This window comes from Balaenoptera borealis (assembly GCF_965194805.1).
Source record: "Balaenoptera borealis genome assembly, contig: HAP1_SCAFFOLD_323, whole genome shotgun sequence".
Lineage (NCBI taxonomy): Eukaryota > Metazoa > Chordata > Mammalia > Artiodactyla > Balaenopteridae > Balaenoptera > Balaenoptera borealis.
This window is the reverse complement of record NW_028123869.1, coordinates 123,797-142,324: the sequence shown is the minus strand read 5'-3', so window position 1 is coordinate 142,324 and position 18,528 is coordinate 123,797.

Genomic DNA, 18,528 nt, shown 5'->3' with positions numbered 1-18,528 from the left:
GGTTGAACATTAGAATACTGTTACTAATTTTGTGACATGAATGAGTCACATATCCTCTGTGATGGTCAGCTTTATGTGTCAACTTGGCTGGGCTATAATTCCCAGGAATTCAGTCAAAGACTAATCTAGAAGTTGCTGTGAAGGTATTTTGTAAATATGATTAACGTTCATAATCAGTTGACTGTGAGTGAAGGAGTTTATCCTAGATAATCTGGCTGGGCCTGATTCAGTCAGTTAAAAGACCTTAAAGGCAGAATTGAGATTTCCTGGAAGAAGAAATTCAACCTGTAGACTACATCCTGAGCTCATGCCCAAGAGATCAAGCCTGTTTTTCCTGATGGTCTACAGTGTTTTCATTTTCTAGGGCTGCTATAACAAATTATTGCAAATTCACTGGCTTAAAATGACACAAATTTATTCTTTCAAAATTCTGGAGGCCAGGGATCAGAAATAAGGATTTTGGTAAGGCCATGCTCCCGCCAAAGTCTCTAGTGGAGAGTCCTTCCTTGACTTTTCTAGATTCTGATGACTTCTGGTATTCCTTGGCTTGGAGCTGCCTCCATCTTCTCATGGCCTTCTACTCTTCTCTCTGTTTGTCTCTCCTCTGTGTGTCTCTTATGTGGACATTTGCCATTGGATTTAGGATATACCTAAATATATCCTGGATAATCCAGGATGATCTCAACTCCAGATCTTCTAATTACATCTACAAAGGCCTTCCAAATAAGGTCTCATTCACAAATACTGGGGGTTAGGACTTTATCTTCTTTTTTATTTAGGGGGCGGGGTCACAATCAACCCCACAATCAACTGGTTCTGTTTCTCTCACTGAACCCTGAGTGACATACTCTCCCTGGATCTTGTTTCCTCATCTATATAACTATGGAATGGGTGGACAGAAAGGTAATCTTCAAGGTCCATATTAAATAAATAATTTTTTAAAATACCTTGTTATTAAAGAGAGAACAGGTTTCCCAATTCTTTAATCATTGCTTTAAAAGAATCCTATAACAAGCATAGCGTGAAAGATCATTAGTAATAGTGATGATGTTGATTTTATTTCCTTCAATAATTAACATAGTAGAGTCCCTTTGCACATGACACTATGGAATTGATCACAATAGAATTTCTAGAGTTTACAAAATATGAGTTTCTCCTTTATTTGTGTGCCTTTCTACCCAAATCATGCATGGAAAGTATAAGTAGAGGATGTTTTCCTTGTCACTTCAATCAAATATTGGCATTCTCTCTAGGGAGAGAGATTTAACAGAGATCAGAACCTATTTAAAAAATTCTCCTTGTCAACACTTTCATAAGAAAATAACAAGTTAGTCAAATTTCCCTCCCTCCTGATGTGACTAAATATTCCTGGTGGATTCCAGTCCTTTTTTAAATTAAAACGATATTGAAGAGGTAAGCATATTTCCTGCTGTCTCATAAAGGAAGCTAACAATAAATTATTTATTTGTGCTAAAATGGAAAGCAATTGTAAGAATCAATTTTTGATGCAAGAAAAGAATAATTTTGCAACTTAGTGAATGAATATAACTTTCAAATGTTTAAAATTATAGTGGAAAATTGACCCTAGGGGGCCAAGCCAGAGATACCTGCTAGTCAAGTATAGTAGTGAAATTCCATCCATATGGTCAGATCAATATCCTTACAGGGGACAATGCATTTTCTTTTCCAGTTAATGTGTTTCTTTCCCCTCACGCATATGTAAAATGAATATTTCCAGATGCTAATTAAATCATTCCTTAGTTGAAACATGCCTTGCCAAGAATATCAATATTTTTAATGGGAAGTATATAGGGCAATGGTAGGATCACATCTTCTGTGATCCTAAATAGATAACATTCTATTTAGGATCACAAAACCCTAGCTGAGGGTGAAGAATATATAATCATTCTTAGTCAAAAGAAATGTGGAAAAATCCAGTTACAATACATCTCATTAATGCAAAGCATTTTATAGAGGGTCAGCAGGTAATATGATACAAAATTCAAAGCCATTGTGCCATGTCACTAATTAGATTAAGCAAGTCAATGCAAATTAGAAGGACATTTTGAGTAAAGGAATACTTGGGGAAAAACTGGGTTTTATAAATTTTTTTCACATCTCTACTTATATTCAAAGGTTCCAGTTAGGCTTATTTTAATAAAAAAGATAGGAATGGTTGACAATCTGTATATGAAAACACCTGTCTAAGAATATTACTGTCAAATTGTGAGTATATGGACATTTTAAGAAATGAAAGTAGACAGATTTTCGAACTGTATAGGACTCTGTTAATCTTTACCAGTCCCAAACCACGTCCATTAATTTGACTCTGTGTCAGGTCATATATTCTTTTAGAGGAGCCTTGTCATTTGGTGAGAATAGAAATGGAAGAGAACATCCACCATGGCTGCAGAAACCATACAGGAGGCAATGGAAAGGGTGGAAAAAGAGAAAGAAGGCCAAGTGTATGATTTAGGAGACCTAGCCCAAATGCCTTGCAGACAGGTAGAAATTAAAATGCAGAATTCACTTTGTCACAAATAAAGCCAGATTGGACTGTACAATTGGGTCTGCAGAGCGTATGCTTCCCTACCCAGCCAATTGGAGGATCACAGCTTGCAGGAGAAATTGTTCATTTTTATTATAAACTTAAATTTTATGAGTTTAAGAATTTTTTTGTTGCTGTTCCTATTGGGTTGAGAATAAACAGACAATGGGGGAAGGTCATAAAGTTTTGAGACATGGCACGATGAACACTGTTCAGCCTTAGACAGGTCCTCTCTCATCTCTGTCTTATTTCCCTCAGCTGAGGAATAAACATATCTCATACTGTAAATGAATCATATATACTAAAAGTTTAAATGGGCTTTTCACATAGTAATTGATAAATAAGTGTTGACAGTTTATGTTCATTTATAAACTACCAGGAATTTATGAAGAGTGTTTGGTTCACTGTGTTCAGAATACCATTTGTTTCACAAATTTGATGGTTAATTTGATGATTAAGGAATTGCAATTATTAATGCTTTTCTTGATAACTAGTGAGGCTGAACCAGAAGTGCACTTATTCATTTTGTATTCCTAGTGCCATAGTAGGTACTAAATATTTGTTGAATTGGTGAATTGTTGAAACTTGAGGGTAGGTAGAAAAGGAAGTACTATTCTTGCCTTATTGGACCCAATAAGTTTGGAGGCATTATGACAGTCTGGCCATTGTTACTTGATTCCTTGAACCATAATGCTTGAGTTTGATGTATACTATGAACTGAATTGCGTCACCTCAAAATTCGTAAGTTGAAGCCCTAACACCTAATGTGATTGTATTTCGAGATAGGGCTTTTAGGAACTAATTTTAGTTAAATAAGATCATAAGGATGAGGTCCCAATCCATAGGATTAGTGGCCTTATAATTTCTGTGTGTGTGTGTGTGTGTGTGTGTGTGTGTGTGTGTGTGTACTATGAGGACATAGCGAGAAGGCACTGTCTACAAGCCGGGAAGAGAGGTTCCTCAGCAGTAACCCAATCAACCAACACCTTGATCTTGGATTTTCCAGTCTCCAAAACTGTGAGAAATAAATTTCTGTTGTTTAAGCTACTCAGTCTATGATGTTTTTTATGTCAGCCCAAGGTGACTAATACAAGGTATTTATAAGCCAGATTAGGCTGTGAGTGGTGCCTTAGGGTCTGAATCAGACCTGTATCTCTAGGTGAGATTTCCACCCTATAATTCTGGATCTGGCCCCAGCATTGCCACTTCCTGATTGTGTGGTATTGAGCAAGTAACTTCATGTCTCTAGCCTTCATTTTCCTATCTAGAAAATGAAAGATTTGATTAAGTTTTCTTCCAAGAAAAATAAGTGTATGGAATCTTAGTAAAGGAAAGCTTAGTGTTGACAAAATGATTAAAATATGTTCTGATTTCACATCTCAAGATTTACTGGGTATTGATACAATCTTAAATCTTAATAAATATTCATATCTCAATAAATTAACATAAGAACTAATTGGCATTTATGTATTTAATAGCTATTAGTTTATACCATCCATGTCAAAAATATTTAAATCAGGAATCATTAGGAGCATCTCAAAACACGATTTTAAAACTGTCTCAATTTTAATGAATAATAGTCATCAAAATAAATATAAATTTTTTATATGTTCCGTTATTTATGTATCTCATTTATACATGCAAAACCTGTACTAAAACTTTTTAAAAAAACATATTTAGAGGTTGACACATTTTCTCATTGGTCTCTTTATTGCTTCAAGCATTGTTGAATGGACTATGGCTATAGAGAGTAAAAACTGAGTTCTGCCTGAGTGAGAGTGGCGACTTCTCTCTCAAGGCTGACAGATTTTTGTGTTGGCTTTGATCAGTGGATGACAGAGTGCTCTTGTTAACATTTGGTGGGTGGCCAGGAGAGCAATTTTTCCCTGACAGAAATAATGTGCTCTCTTAATTAAATAACCATCTATACACATAAAAAACGAACCGTGTATTATCATCAAAAAAGATATCGACTCTGCCATCTACAGCTTGGCACTGATGCTTTTTTGAGGACTGTCACTTCATTTCAGTAATGGAGTAGAACCTCCATAGGATTTCAATCACTAGGTCATCAATGGTGAGTGTTAGAAGAAAAATAAAATCCAGATTTAAAAACCTGACAGCATTTTTGGTGCTGAAACTCTGTAAGTTTTCAGGCCCAAAAAGAGTGACACAGAATGATGTACTTTCCTCACATAATTGTGGAGAGATACAGGTTTCACTGCATATCATATAAAATTTTTATAACAATTTTATTGAAATATAATTAATTTCCCTAAAATTCACCCATTTAACATGTCCCAGTCAATGGTTTTTAGTATATTCACAGATATGGGCAAACATTACCACAGTCAGTTTTTATCACCTCAAAAAGAAACCCCATACCATTTAGCTATCACCACCCTATTCCCCATTCCCTGCTCCTCTTCAGCCCTAGTAACACAATCTATTGTCTGTCTCTATAGATTTGTGCATTCTAGACATTTCATATAAATGGAATCATATAATATGTGGTCTTTTGTGACTGGCTTCTTTCACTTAGCACCATCTTTTCGAGGTTCTGGGTAATCATCTAACAACAAGAATGTAGTCACTTGGCATTCAAGTTTGGTGTGTCTCAAACTTACCTATGTGGCTTTCAAGAAATAAAGGTGCCTGGGTCTAGCCTAGATACAGTGAGTTAGAATCCCTGGAGATAGGTAGTAGGCATGGGCCTCTTAAGTCTGAAAAACTGCAGAATTCTATCCTTGGAGTGACATTTGTAACTTCTTACATGTGAAGTAAGCAAGGTCTTCAGAATCAGCCTCACATGTGCTAATACCCTACATCCTGCTGTTTCAGAAGCACTGAAAGAATCCAGGGTTTTCTAAATCCTTTGCCTCCCTCACCTTAACAGGAGTTCTGAGAGTTTCCTCACTGGTCAGTATTCTGTGCCACAGTATCCTAAGGTTTGCAATTGTTACATGGGATGTAACCTGTTAACAGCCCTTAGCTTCTTAATCATCAAGTAGTTTACTACTGAATACATTATCAAAACCTATCAGTAAAGCACTAAATTTGACACATGGAGGAGAATTTGGGAAGTTAAGTGCTCTTGAGAGAGACAGGCTTGAGAATGGTGTGGCACAGAAAGGCACAGATTATCCATAGAATGTTGGGAGACTGTGAGAATGGTAGAAATTTTATCAAAAAGCAAAAAGCGCTGATTAGGGGATTTGGAGCAATCTCCAAAGCAGACTTTATCTCATTATTTTGCCTTGCACTGGCCAAGCTCATTGCTTAGTATGAAGGAGGCAAATGTAATAATATTTTATTCCCCAAAGGCAAAAATGGAAAAGCTGAAGTTCAGTGGAGGACAAGGTCAGGTGTTCTCTGTGTGTAGGTTTTGGGGTTTGACACAATTGCTGCTAAGCTGAGGCTATTTATCTCTAACACAGAAATGGTGGGTTAAAATGTGGAAACTTCTATCAATCAGCTAAATTTGTGTGAAGCCAATCTGCTTGTTATTTTTTTCCGCTCATTTGATCTGTTATTTTAGTGTTATGTAGACATAGGTTGAATTACCAGTCAATTTAAGACAACTGTGTCCAACAGCTAGTCAGTTCAATGAAAAAAATCAATTGAACTTGTCATTTGGTGATGGGAAGTACAAAAGCTCTGCAATTAAATGTAACTTTAAGTACATATGTTGTCATTTCATGGCCAGCTAGGGTTTGCTGGCCTCAACTATTGAAAAATACCCAGATAGAGCAAATTTTTCCATTTTGGGGAAAACCTCTTTTCTATTAGCTGTGCATTAGCTACCTACCTCCTGCTTTTTCATTAAATTTCACTAGAACCTTTGTCTGTAGTCTCGAGTAATGCATTTTTATTACATCCCAGGAAAGCACTAACCAAAATCACTTCTTGCTCATGACATTTGGTATTCTTCTGGCTGTCCATCTGGTTAATCAATCTCTAAAACACATCATTTGAAAAAACATCCTTGTTTGATTTTCCAGTGTTTACCATGATCTTCATCTAGTTCCTCATGAATTATTACATTTCAGCACAATAAAAATAATAAAATGAACGGACAAGGTTTTCATCCAAGGCAGATCAATGTGTGTTTAGGGCACCCAAGTTTTGCATGGTACACTTCTGTACGGTACATGACTGGACAGAGAAACTCCTGGGGCTCTTTCATCATTGATTGATATTCTATTGTAACCAAGCAGGACCCTATGGGGCCTTCCTGGGGCAGACCCTTCCCCCATACCCTTTAGCTTTAGCTCCTCTCTGAAGTACCTAAATAACAGCATCTAATGCACATTCCTGAGTTGTTTTACAGATGTGAAAACACCCACCAAATGGAAGAAATTAACTACTTGATGATCATGAGCACATAGCCCCGAGACCTTCTTGGTGCCTGAGGATTGATAAAGTTAACCCCTGTGACATCACTCTGTTACCTCACCATCAACCAGAGAATTGTGCAGGAGCTGATCATGTACCCTGCAACCCCCTCCCTCACCTGGCCTTTAAAAATGTATTTTGGGGCACAAGCCACCTGTCTCCTTGCATGGCCCTGCAATAAACCTTTCTCTGCTCCAAACTCTGATGTTTTGGTTTGTTTGGCCTCACTGTGTCAGGCATACGAACTTGCACTAACACTGTCATCTGAGAGTTATCTAAAACAAAACAACAAAATTATAAAAACCAACTTATTTCCCAAATCAGACTTTTTTCAGTATAGGCCTTTATGGAGAGTGCAATTATTTCTCAAGGCCAATGTCATAAATATTGCAATGGGGCAAAATATCCTCTTGAAGATTAGCTAAGGGATACAGTTTTGGCAACATGCAATTTTTAAAACATTTTGCATTGAATTGTTTTATCTCTTATACTCACAAGGAACAAGATTCAGGATTTCTGCTATTTGCGTTGGAAAGAGAACATCACTCAAATGCTTACTGGCTGGCGCAGGAATCACAATGTGCTGATGTGAAAGACTGGCTTCTTTTAATTTGATCAGGCTCAGCTCTGTGTTTGCTGGTAGAACATAATCACTAAAAGTCTAAAATTATCACAGGGTTAGCAGTCATTGGCTAATGATGTAGTATGCATGGAATTATATATACATATATAAAATATACATATATTTTAATTTAAAATCAAACCTTTACATTATTCAAGGAAAAAAAATTACAGATTTCCCCTGTTTTTGATTTTCAGTGACTATTTGGTTGTAATTAAATAAGATAAAGTGGGGTTACATCATAATGATTGGATAAGAGTTTTGCTTTGCTTTGAACCTTCACAGCCAGACTCCTCTGCTAATCAAAAGGTGTTTTCGTAGATTAGCTAACTGAAATGCTACATTTGATTTAAAAAAAGAAATGTTGAGGTATTTGCATATTGCCTTTATGGTTTTGCCTGATAAATGTGAACAGTCTTTATCTGGTTTACCAATACATTCATTTACCTATTTTGAAATAAAAATGCCACTGCAGTGCCCTGAATGCCATATAAATGCCTTACTATGAATTTTCCAGGTAATTGAATCAATTGTTTGTTTGTTTAGAGCTGTAGTGATCAGGCCAACAGGCACTTTGAAAAGGAGAAAATTACTAACTTTTGACTGGGAACTAGAAAAATTGATGATAGTGAATAGATCTTTTTCTCTTTAGTCTCCATTAAATCAAAACACAAATATGTTCTGAGAATTAATCTGTGATTCATTTTTGAAGTGAAATAGGGTGCTTTTGTCTCATCCTTTTGTTAATTACATTTTTTGTAAATTGGGGTTCCCTATGTCAAAACGCTCCTACAGATATAATTTGTTCAAAAGTGTTGGCCCTCTCAACGTATTTTTTTAATTACTACTCATTCCCATACTTAAAAGCTCAGGTATTTCTCATAAATTTTCATATTTCTGGCTTCTCTTGAAAATTCTGAATATTTGGGAAACTAGCCCTGCTTGTTTGCATTAAAACAATTGATTGAAGCTGAGTAGCAGCTGTCTATTTAGACATGGGATGATTTCAATCTTCATAAGTTTTCAATAATCTCGTCCGTTTCCCTTCCCTCTGCCCCTTGAACTGAGATTGAGAGATTTCCACTTATTTTCCTGCAGCCAAAGAGAACAAAAAAGAAGGTATTTGTGGACATGATATTTAACTCCTTTGAACAAACACAAATCCAAGGATAATGGTCCAGTTCAAAGTGAACTCCTCCTGAGGGTGGGGTGAGAGAGTGAGGTCAGGAGAGCATCAGAGAAGTCCTGACCCCACCTTTAGGGTGACTGCCTAAACCTCTGTTTCTGTACTTGCGCCTTTAGGGATGGGCAGTTTGGTCCCTCATGGCTTTTGCGAATGCTTCTGATATCGTCCCTGGAGTCTTTTTGAGGCTAAACTCATGGCCACATTACAATTAAAGCAGAAGTTAATCCATTTTTTACTTTTTGACTTGAACTTTGTTCAAGTATTTTTATTTTGAAAAAATGTAGAGTGCAATTTAAGAGTGTAGGTCCTGGGGTCAGATTGACTGGATTTAGTAGGCTAGATTTACTAGTAGTTACCTTTGTTGACCCTGAAAATAATCTTAATCTTTCTGGATCTTAGCTTCCTTCTCTGTAAAATAATAGTGTCTGCAGTAGGGTTATGGAGAGGAATACAATACATAATCTAGATGATAATGCTCAGTACAGAGCGTGCCACAGAGTCAGATCTCACTCAGGTCTAAAGGTTCTTCACTCTCCAATCCCACCTCCAAACCAACTTGCCAAATTATATCACGTACCAGAAAATAGTAAAGTCTAAATATTAATTACAACTACAATGGTTGTACTTACAGGTCTACTTACTGATCACTTACTATGTGCTAGCCAGTTTTTGTGCATCGTTTTATTAAATCCTCACAGTAACACTATGTATTAGTCAGGGTTCTCCAGAGAAACAGAACCAACGGGATCTATAGAGAGAGAGAGAAAGTGAGAGAGAGATTGAGAAAGAGAGAAAGATTTACTTTAAGGAATTGGCTTACAGGATTGTGGAGGTTTGGCAAGTCCAAAATCTGCAGGGTAAACTGGTAGGCTAGAGACCCAGGGAGGAGTTGCAGTTGAGTCCAAAGACAGCCTGCTGGAAAAAATTCCCTCTTCTTCCTGGGAGGTCAGTCTTTTTCTATTGAGGCTTTCAGCTGATTCAACGAGGCCCATCCAAATTTTGGAATGTAACCTGCTTTGCACAAAGTCTGCTGATTTAAATGTTAATTTCATCTAAAACATACATTCACTGTAAAATCTAAAATAATGTCAGACTAAATATCTGGGTACTATAGCCTAGCCAAGTTGACACATATAACTAATCGTCACACACTGTGAAGTATGTGGTTCATTATTCCAATATTAAAGCAAGTAAATTAAGGCTCAGAAAGTTTGTTGTCAATTTAGAAGACTGATAGAAAAATGTTGAATCTATGATTTCAACCTAGATCTGGTTCTTTTTTTTGGAGCCCACATTCGTAACCATTTCATGATATGTGAGTTATGTATTATGATATATGATCAATAACCATTTTATGATATGTGAGTTATGATATAATATACTGTAAATTTGCATAATATGACTCCCTTTATTAAGGCAATACCTATTTCCTCACAGAAATTAAATTCATAATGTAAAGAATCACCTCTCATTTTGTTAGTACAGCTACCACCCTCACCACCTTCTTCTTCCCTCCTCTTCCTCCTCTTCCTCCTCCTTTACCTCCTCCTTCTCTTCTTTTTCCTCCTTCTCCTGCTTTTCTTCCTTTTTTTTTCTTTTTCTTCTGGTTTTTTCTCTTTATTATCATCATCTCTGGAGAATACAAAGTAGTGAGCAATAGTAGAGTTTCAAATAATACAATATTAGGAAGAAAGGAGAATGAATGCTTGGGAAGCACAGCATTAACTTATGCTTAATGGTAAAAATAACAACAATTAATACCACTTATTAAACAGTTATTATAGCCCAAATAATAGTGAGGTACATAAAAAGTATCATCATCAAACTCTCACAAAAACCTATGATATAAGAATTGTTATCTTCATTTTGAAAGGCAGAGGCTAAAAATCAGAGAAGTTAAGCAAGCTTCTCATGATCACACAGCTGTGAAACGATGAGACATAGTTTGAATCCACATTTTGCTGACTTCAATGCCTATGATTTTTCCCACATATATATGCCTAATTATTGAGGAGGAAAGTAGACCAAATGGAGAAGAAAGACAAAGAACATCAGAGAACATAAGAAGGAAGGAGAAAAAAATGTAGGAGTTTACTAACGGGTATCACAAAAGAAATAGAGGTGGGGGAGAGTAGGAGAAAAAGGATCATCTGTGGCCAAGATTGTTTTGGCTAGGTAATCACTTCAGTTCTTTGTTTCACACAGAAGTGAATTTTTTATTTCTTTATTTCTTTATTTTTGGCTGCATTGGGTCTTCGTTGCTGGGCAGGGCTTTCTCTAGTTGGGGGTGAGCAGGGGCTACTCTTCGTTGTGGTGCGCAGGCTTCTCATTGTGGTGGCTTCTCTTGTTGTGGAGTATGGGCTCTAGGTGCGCAGGCTTCAGTAGTTGTGGCACGCAGGCTCAGTAGTTGTGGCGCATGGTCTTAGTTGCTCCGCAGCATGTGGGATCTTCCCGGACCAGGGATCAAACCCATGTCCCCTGAATTGGCAGGCGGATTCTTAACCACTGCACCACCAGGGAAGCCCCAGAAGTGAGTTCTTAATGAATGTTTCTGAATCATTTCTCATATTTCAATGGAATTATTAGGAAACTTGGATGGAAAGAGATGGTAAGTTGGTACCATCTTCCTTTCTCATTTCAGCCCTACAGATTATTGCTACTTGGAATGGTTCTGAAGGAGAGTCAAATATATGACTATGACACCAAAATGACCTCTCTACTAACCATTATGGGCAACAGAAAGGGTCTATGAAATGGACAAATTCAATCTAACAGATGTCAGAATATAGGAGCAGAAACATATCCAACCTAAGTAGCTTACAATCTAATATAAATCAATTACCTCCCAATATATCTTTGTTTAGGATGCTTCAGGATCAGTTTGATCAAGAGGACAGTGCCAGAATCTGCTGTTGAAAATAATAATTTTTTAACATGAAGTGTCTGCTGTTTCTGACACTGTGTCGTGTGATTTTTACATAGATAGTTTTATGGTGTCTACATCAGTGGCTTTTAAAGTTCTTGCAAAGCAGAAAGTCTTATACTGAAGGCCAAGCTGTAACACATAAAAGTAGGAGTTGTTCCTGCTTCCCCTGGCCTCCCTGCATGACCTCTGAGTCATTCACTAAAGATCTCTGGGATTTTGCGGGGAAAGTACTGCCCTTGTTCATGTCATCACAGAAACTATGGATGGCTGGGTGGTTAACGGTTTAAGAGATCATAAATTCTACATAACACATTTGAATATGAACCTGGGCTTTCAAACTCTAAACCAGAGGAGGAACATTGAGACTTTTGGGTTTCAAAGGAAATGGGAAGAACACAGGAGAGTAACAATTGGCCAGGTAAGGAATCAAGCTTACTAAGTTAGGGAAACCATTCTTAGAGTCATTTCCTATAGCATGGTCAGCAGGGTTTTGTCATATATGTTGCATTTTCTACATATGCATATGTAGCCCCACAAAAATAGATTGTTTATTTCTGAACTTTAATCATGGTTAGGGAGATTTCTAGAGTACCCCAACTTCCTAAGGTTTGACATGCCTCCTTATTTAATTCCTCTTGCTGTCAATTCATAACTAGCATCACTGATAAAATGTGACTTTGTTGAGACTTGGACTGGCCCTTATAGAAACTACTGTTCATCAAATGAGGACAGGGTGATAAATGACAGAGATTGACCGCCCATAACTAAAGTGATTTCTCTGCTTCTTCTTATATTGACATAACTATTTGTTTTTATATCTTTTCCCCCAAACTGATTGTGAGCCCTCAGAGGTTAGGGGCCTCATCTTTGTCACTATTTACTTATCTATCATCTGCTCCTCCCTCCCCCAGCCTAGAATGTAAGTTCCACAAAGATGAGAACATCTTTGCCTTCTTAATTTTTTTTTATCCCCAGCACACATATTCATTGAGAAATGATTAAGGCACTGTCTCTTGGGCTGCTTTTCATGTTTCTTAAAGTAATTTAGAAAAATCTATTGCAGAAGGTACATTTATCAATCATTAATTTTATCTCTTTTTTGTTTACTCCTTTGTAAGCCCACTTTCTTTGGCTCTAAAAATATTTTCTAATACATTTTATTTTTCACTGCACATGTATAAAACTAAACCTGATCAACTTCCCCTTGTATTATTCTGAGTTGTATGATCCTTCCATGTTTAATTCATGATGATGTTTTATAAGCTGTTATCAGCCAAGAGCTGAAATCTAAAGTACCTGGATCAAAAATCCCTTAAAGTATATTATGACATACTAGCAGTGGCCGTGATGTTCATACACTGTGAAAGTAATTTCATAATGTCTCTGTGCAGGTTTTCTGATGTCATCTTCATACTTGGATGAAATTTAGAAATCGAATTACTTTTCTTCCTTTTCCTCTTCTTCACTCCTACAATCCTATGAATTTCTTTTAAATAGACACTAATCCCATTTTAATGGAGGTCATGCATCAAAATCTTTAATGGCCTGCCCATCACTGAAGGAGCCTGTGATATTTTTGATGACGGTGAGATGCAAATGCATAATCTAAATCTCAGTGGAATTTTCCACTTAGCATCCAGAACATCTGTTGTCTTATCTCTTTGTTTCTCTGAATTTATTCTCAGATTTTTAAAAAATATAAACAAATAAAATATGAATGCTATTTTATCCCAATGTCTTGCTAGCAGAAACAGAGGTACATACTCTGCTCCCTTCACTAAAATTTCATTCAGTTTACCATTTTATGAGCAAGTTACAATTTTCCTAATTGCTTTCATCCTAAGGGTTTTATTACCACAGTACATTTTGAGTGAAGAGTGCCTACCGCTTGCTAGTTATTCCCTTAAGAATTGGTTGAAGCCTGTCTATAAACAGTAGCAAGACCATAGTTAAATGAGGTTGTGCTTATTGATAGAGTTTAGGGCTAAGGAGGTAAGGCAAACATTTCAGGTATCAAATAGATGCTTAGAAATGGAGATGTCATTCACTAGTGTGTTAATCAGTATAAACAGTTTTATTATTGTATGAACCTCTGGATGCAACCAGCAGTTTCACTTACTGTAAGATACTGCTTTATGGCTGTTAAATGCAGAACATCACTTGCAAATGTCAGTTTATTTGGATGAGGATTTAATGCAATTATATATCCTTCTTGTGAATGGCATTCATTAATGCTATTTAAGATTTACTTTAGTGTGGACCAACTCAAGGTTTTTTAAAAAAATGGTTAAAAACAGGCATCAGATTGAGAATTATTGATAAATTTGTAAATATCTTTTTTGAAATATTCATTTATTCCATTTTCCAGGAGATAAGCAGTGGCCTTGAGGGAGGTACAGTCACTTTCTTAAGACTCCTAATAAAATGGGTTATCTTTTCTTTTTTCTTCTTCTTCTTTTAATTTTCTTTAGTTTATTTTTTTGAGTGGTGCGGAGGTAATCTTTTATCCTGGGTAACAAAGAACAGCAGAGGCAGCAGAGAGCTGTTCATAGTTTAAATGTTAATATTCACGTTCACTCTTGTTTGTTACAGTGAAACTCTTTGGGAAAAGCTTTCAAATAGAAAACATGTTTAGTTTTCACCAAACAGTTTGATCTCTATGATAATTCTCTGGTTCTATGCATTAGTTGGGGATGAAAAAGCTACTTGAGTGACATGGGCTATTGAAAATTAGTTGGTACATTTCAACAAGTATTTCTTTGGTAGAAAACAGAACATATAATAAATTTGACTTTCTGAGCTTTTGGTTTGAAATGTATCAACAGATGGCATTTTAAAAAAAAGATTGTAAAAAAAAAACCATTTTATTCTAACTTTTCCTACAAAAGTCCTCAGCTTAAATTTTCCTTTCTCAGAGAGGCCCTTCATCCTTTCATCAAAATTATAATACCCATTTTCTTCATAGCACTTACCATATATCTTAATTACCTGTGAATATGTTTCCTGGTTTATGTGCTGCTTTCTTCCCACACTTAGAGTATAACCTCCAGGCCAGCAGGGATGTTTGTCTGGTTCACCTTCCGATAGTTCCTTGGAGCCTCATGTGACACCTCAGGGAGGTCCTCAGTGAACATGAATAAATGAGTGAATGGCTTGGAAAGCATCACACCAATTGCAAAGTGCTACCTAATTTCTGGAGACGCTGTGGTTAGATCTATTGCTGAATGTCAGAGCCCATCGCTCTCCCGGAGATGTCCAGCTGTTGAGTGGCAGCAATCTCTTTGCTCTCTCTATTGAAAGGACATCATGTAGAGCTGACACTGGCAAAATCAGTTAGAAGGGATTTTAGCATTTGACTTACTCTTCTAATGTCTGTGGGTTTCATAATGAATAACTTTTTTTCTGTTGGCAGGACCTGATGATTGTAACGAACCTGTGTGGAAGACATTAACTAGTCCTGTAGACTCTTAACTAGCATTCTGACTCTCTGGTCCTCAGTATTCTCATACACAAAATGAGGTGGTGGCTAACAGAATTCCTAAGGTTCCTTCTAGCTGTAATATTTTATGATTCTATCCTTAGAATTTGATAACTTTTGTTTTATCTCCTATACACTTCCACACATTGCAAAGGATTAGATAAATAAATAAAAATGAAAAGATCAGCAATATAAGTTAAGCTTATTATATATAAGCTTATATATATCATATATAATATAATATAATATAATATAATATAATATAATATAATAAGCTCCTGAAGGGTGTGAAGAAAAAAATAAGTGGGTAGGTACATACATGAGACAGAACAGTTCATCTTCCTATTGCTTGTTGAAGTTGTTTTATCATAAAGGCTGTCAGAGGGGAAAATGACTGAGTGAAAATAAAAGCCTATTTGTGCCCAGAAATGATAGTGATTAACTAAATGATTCTTTTCCCAGATGGTGATTTATTGTCTAGTAGACTGTTAGATTGCTTTAGAAAGTAAACAAAGGAACAACAAGAAAAAAACGTGAAACTCCCTTTCAAGTAAGTATATTTGACTTAGAAATTTAACTTATTTATATTTTGGGCAAATAGGTTTGATGAAAGTCAATTTTTCATTGGTGCTTGGAATAATATCAGATAAGCCAGGGACTTTGCAGAAGTATTTCTTCTGCTTGATCAAAATAACAATTTACTGTAGTGTTATTTATTTTCTGAGAACATTTATAAAATAGAGATTATCAAGAAGAATATAAATAAACTCTTATCCAGACACAAATACATTTCAATGCAAAACTCTCTGAGAGAGAGAGAGAGAGAGAGATACAGATATCTTTTTATACATAGGAATCATCAAAAGTTATGTAAAGCTTAATGAAATTTCTCATTGTCCCCAAATTACTTAAATGTAATAAACCCATAAGTAAATGTTGACTATCCCTGTTAGATGTGGAAAAGAGAGCAGAATGCAAACTTGGAAGCATAGGTTCACCTGGATGCCTCAGAGGATTGTTTGCCTTAACTTTATAGAGCAAGATCAACCATCTAAACATTATAATTCCTTCCTTAGTGCTGTATGTAGCCTACTGAATGTAGGCTTGACATGGAGTTCATTTTATCGGCTTTCATTTGAGATCTTGTGTATTATCTAGAGTATTATCTATCTCAAGTTAAACAAGGGAATTGTTTATTCTTCCAAATCACAGTTCTATAACTTCTTTGAATTGCAAGTTTAGTTTTCTATATGAAGAACAGAAGAAATGTGTTTACCTAAAAAAAATTTATTTAGAAGTATTTATTTATTTAGAAAATATTTATTCTTCTCCAAGCCACTATAATGCCTTTTATCATCATATAGCAAAATTTATTAGGAATAACTTAAGATTGAATATCTTATTGACATTTTCTGACCTTTAATTAGCCAGGAAGGGATTATAAACTTAGATGTATTTGTGAAATTTGAAAAATTTTCTGTTATGTGTTTGTGTGCAATTTTAACAGATCAGGTGCTTTCTACTGCCTTAAAAACAACACTTTAATAGTCTAATATTTTTAATAACTTGATTGCATGTTTTCCTTGTATAGAGAATTATCTCATTTAATTCTCACCATAATTCTGTGAGTTAGCTTATGTTATTATTCCCAGTTTACACATGAGGACAATGAGACACAGTAGGTTAAACAGCATTTCCAATGTCATACTTTAAGTGGGATCTTAACCCACTTAAGTCTGACCCCAGAACCCATGCTTTCTTATCACAAAATACTACCTCCCATATAATGGCATGATTTGAGTAGTGGAATTAGCTCCACTGGAAGAAGGAGACAGTAACTCCACTCTAAAGAGAAAGAAAAATGTATGCCAAGGAAGAATGGTGGGAGAGCAAGTTGGAAGCAATGACACATTATTCAAGAAACTCAGAGTGTTGGACATGCCTGTGACACCAGGTAGAGGTAAAGGATGGAGTGAGGTGGGCATGGGTATAAGGGATTAGGATGGAGGTCACGGTAAGCCACTAGGTCTGAGGAATAGACAGTCTATATGTTTACTTAAATTTTTATCTACTTCAGTTATAATAAGCTGAGTGTGAAAAATCTCAGTATTCTAAAATAATGTGCTTTTCCTTGTGTAACCTAAGTTTTCTGCTTTTATTGATGCTATAGTTTTGGTAAATTATGATTTATGGATTTTTAATTAATTAATTATAATTAAATGCCCGTTTTACTTGATTTGTCATTTTTCTCCCTTGATTTTTGTCTTGTCTTGATATTAATGTAATTGATCTAACTTTATTTTGGTAACATTTGCCCAAAAAACAGCTAATTCCCTTCCTACTTTATCCAAGGCATATTTATTTTCTCTTAGAGCTTCAGGGTGGGAGTGGTAGTTTTAGGAGTTCCTGGAGAAGAGGACAGCTTAGTCGGTGCTTTGGACAGTCACAAATGGTGGACCTGACCTTTGTTTAATTGTGATAGAGCAAAGATATATGATATAATATATCATACAACACAATGATACAATTGTGTTGTGTTGACCTGTAGTCAGAGATGTATCCTATTCCCGAGAATGTTAAAATGGGGTTTTGAATCATTTTCTGTCCAAGCTGCGATACAATTAGAAATTAATAAAGAAAACAGTTTAAAAAATTAAATAATCTCTCTCTCTCTCCTTCTCTCTCTCTTTCTCTCCACCCCCCCCCCCCATTGGGGATAAAAACAAAAGACAGATGAATTGGAAGATTGGGATTGACATATATACACTAATAACTATAAAATAGATAACTAATAAGAACCTGCTGTATAAAAAAATAAATAAAATAAAATTCAAAACTTCAAAAAAACCCACAAAAGACAGAATATATAGAAATATAAATAACAAAGTATATCATAATCTAAATCCAAGAGCCATGTCAAAAGCTGTACACAGAGGAAATCTGTTTTAAACACATTGTTAAAATAGAAAGGAAAAAAACTGAGCATTCAATTAGGGTAGATGAAAAAAAGAACCAAAATTTCAGTTTCATTATGAATTGATTGTAAGAAACTACACACATAATCATTTATTTTGATAAGTTGCTGATATATTTAGTCAAGGGTACATTACGTAAAAGGCTTGAGGTGGTCACACAGAACAGGGACAGAATCACCTCAGCATATTTTCCTCTCTTTGTCTCTGGTTTGCCTATAAGGCATGAGGATATCGAAGACACTATCTACACACAATGGATCCTACAAGTGTTGAGGAAAACCAGTGAAATTCTCTTTGCTTATACTCAGGCTCTGTACTAGAATATTGTTATATTATAGCATTCAGTCATCCCTAAACAAAAGTTTGCCTCCACTTCTCCAGTGATTAAGCAAGTTCAG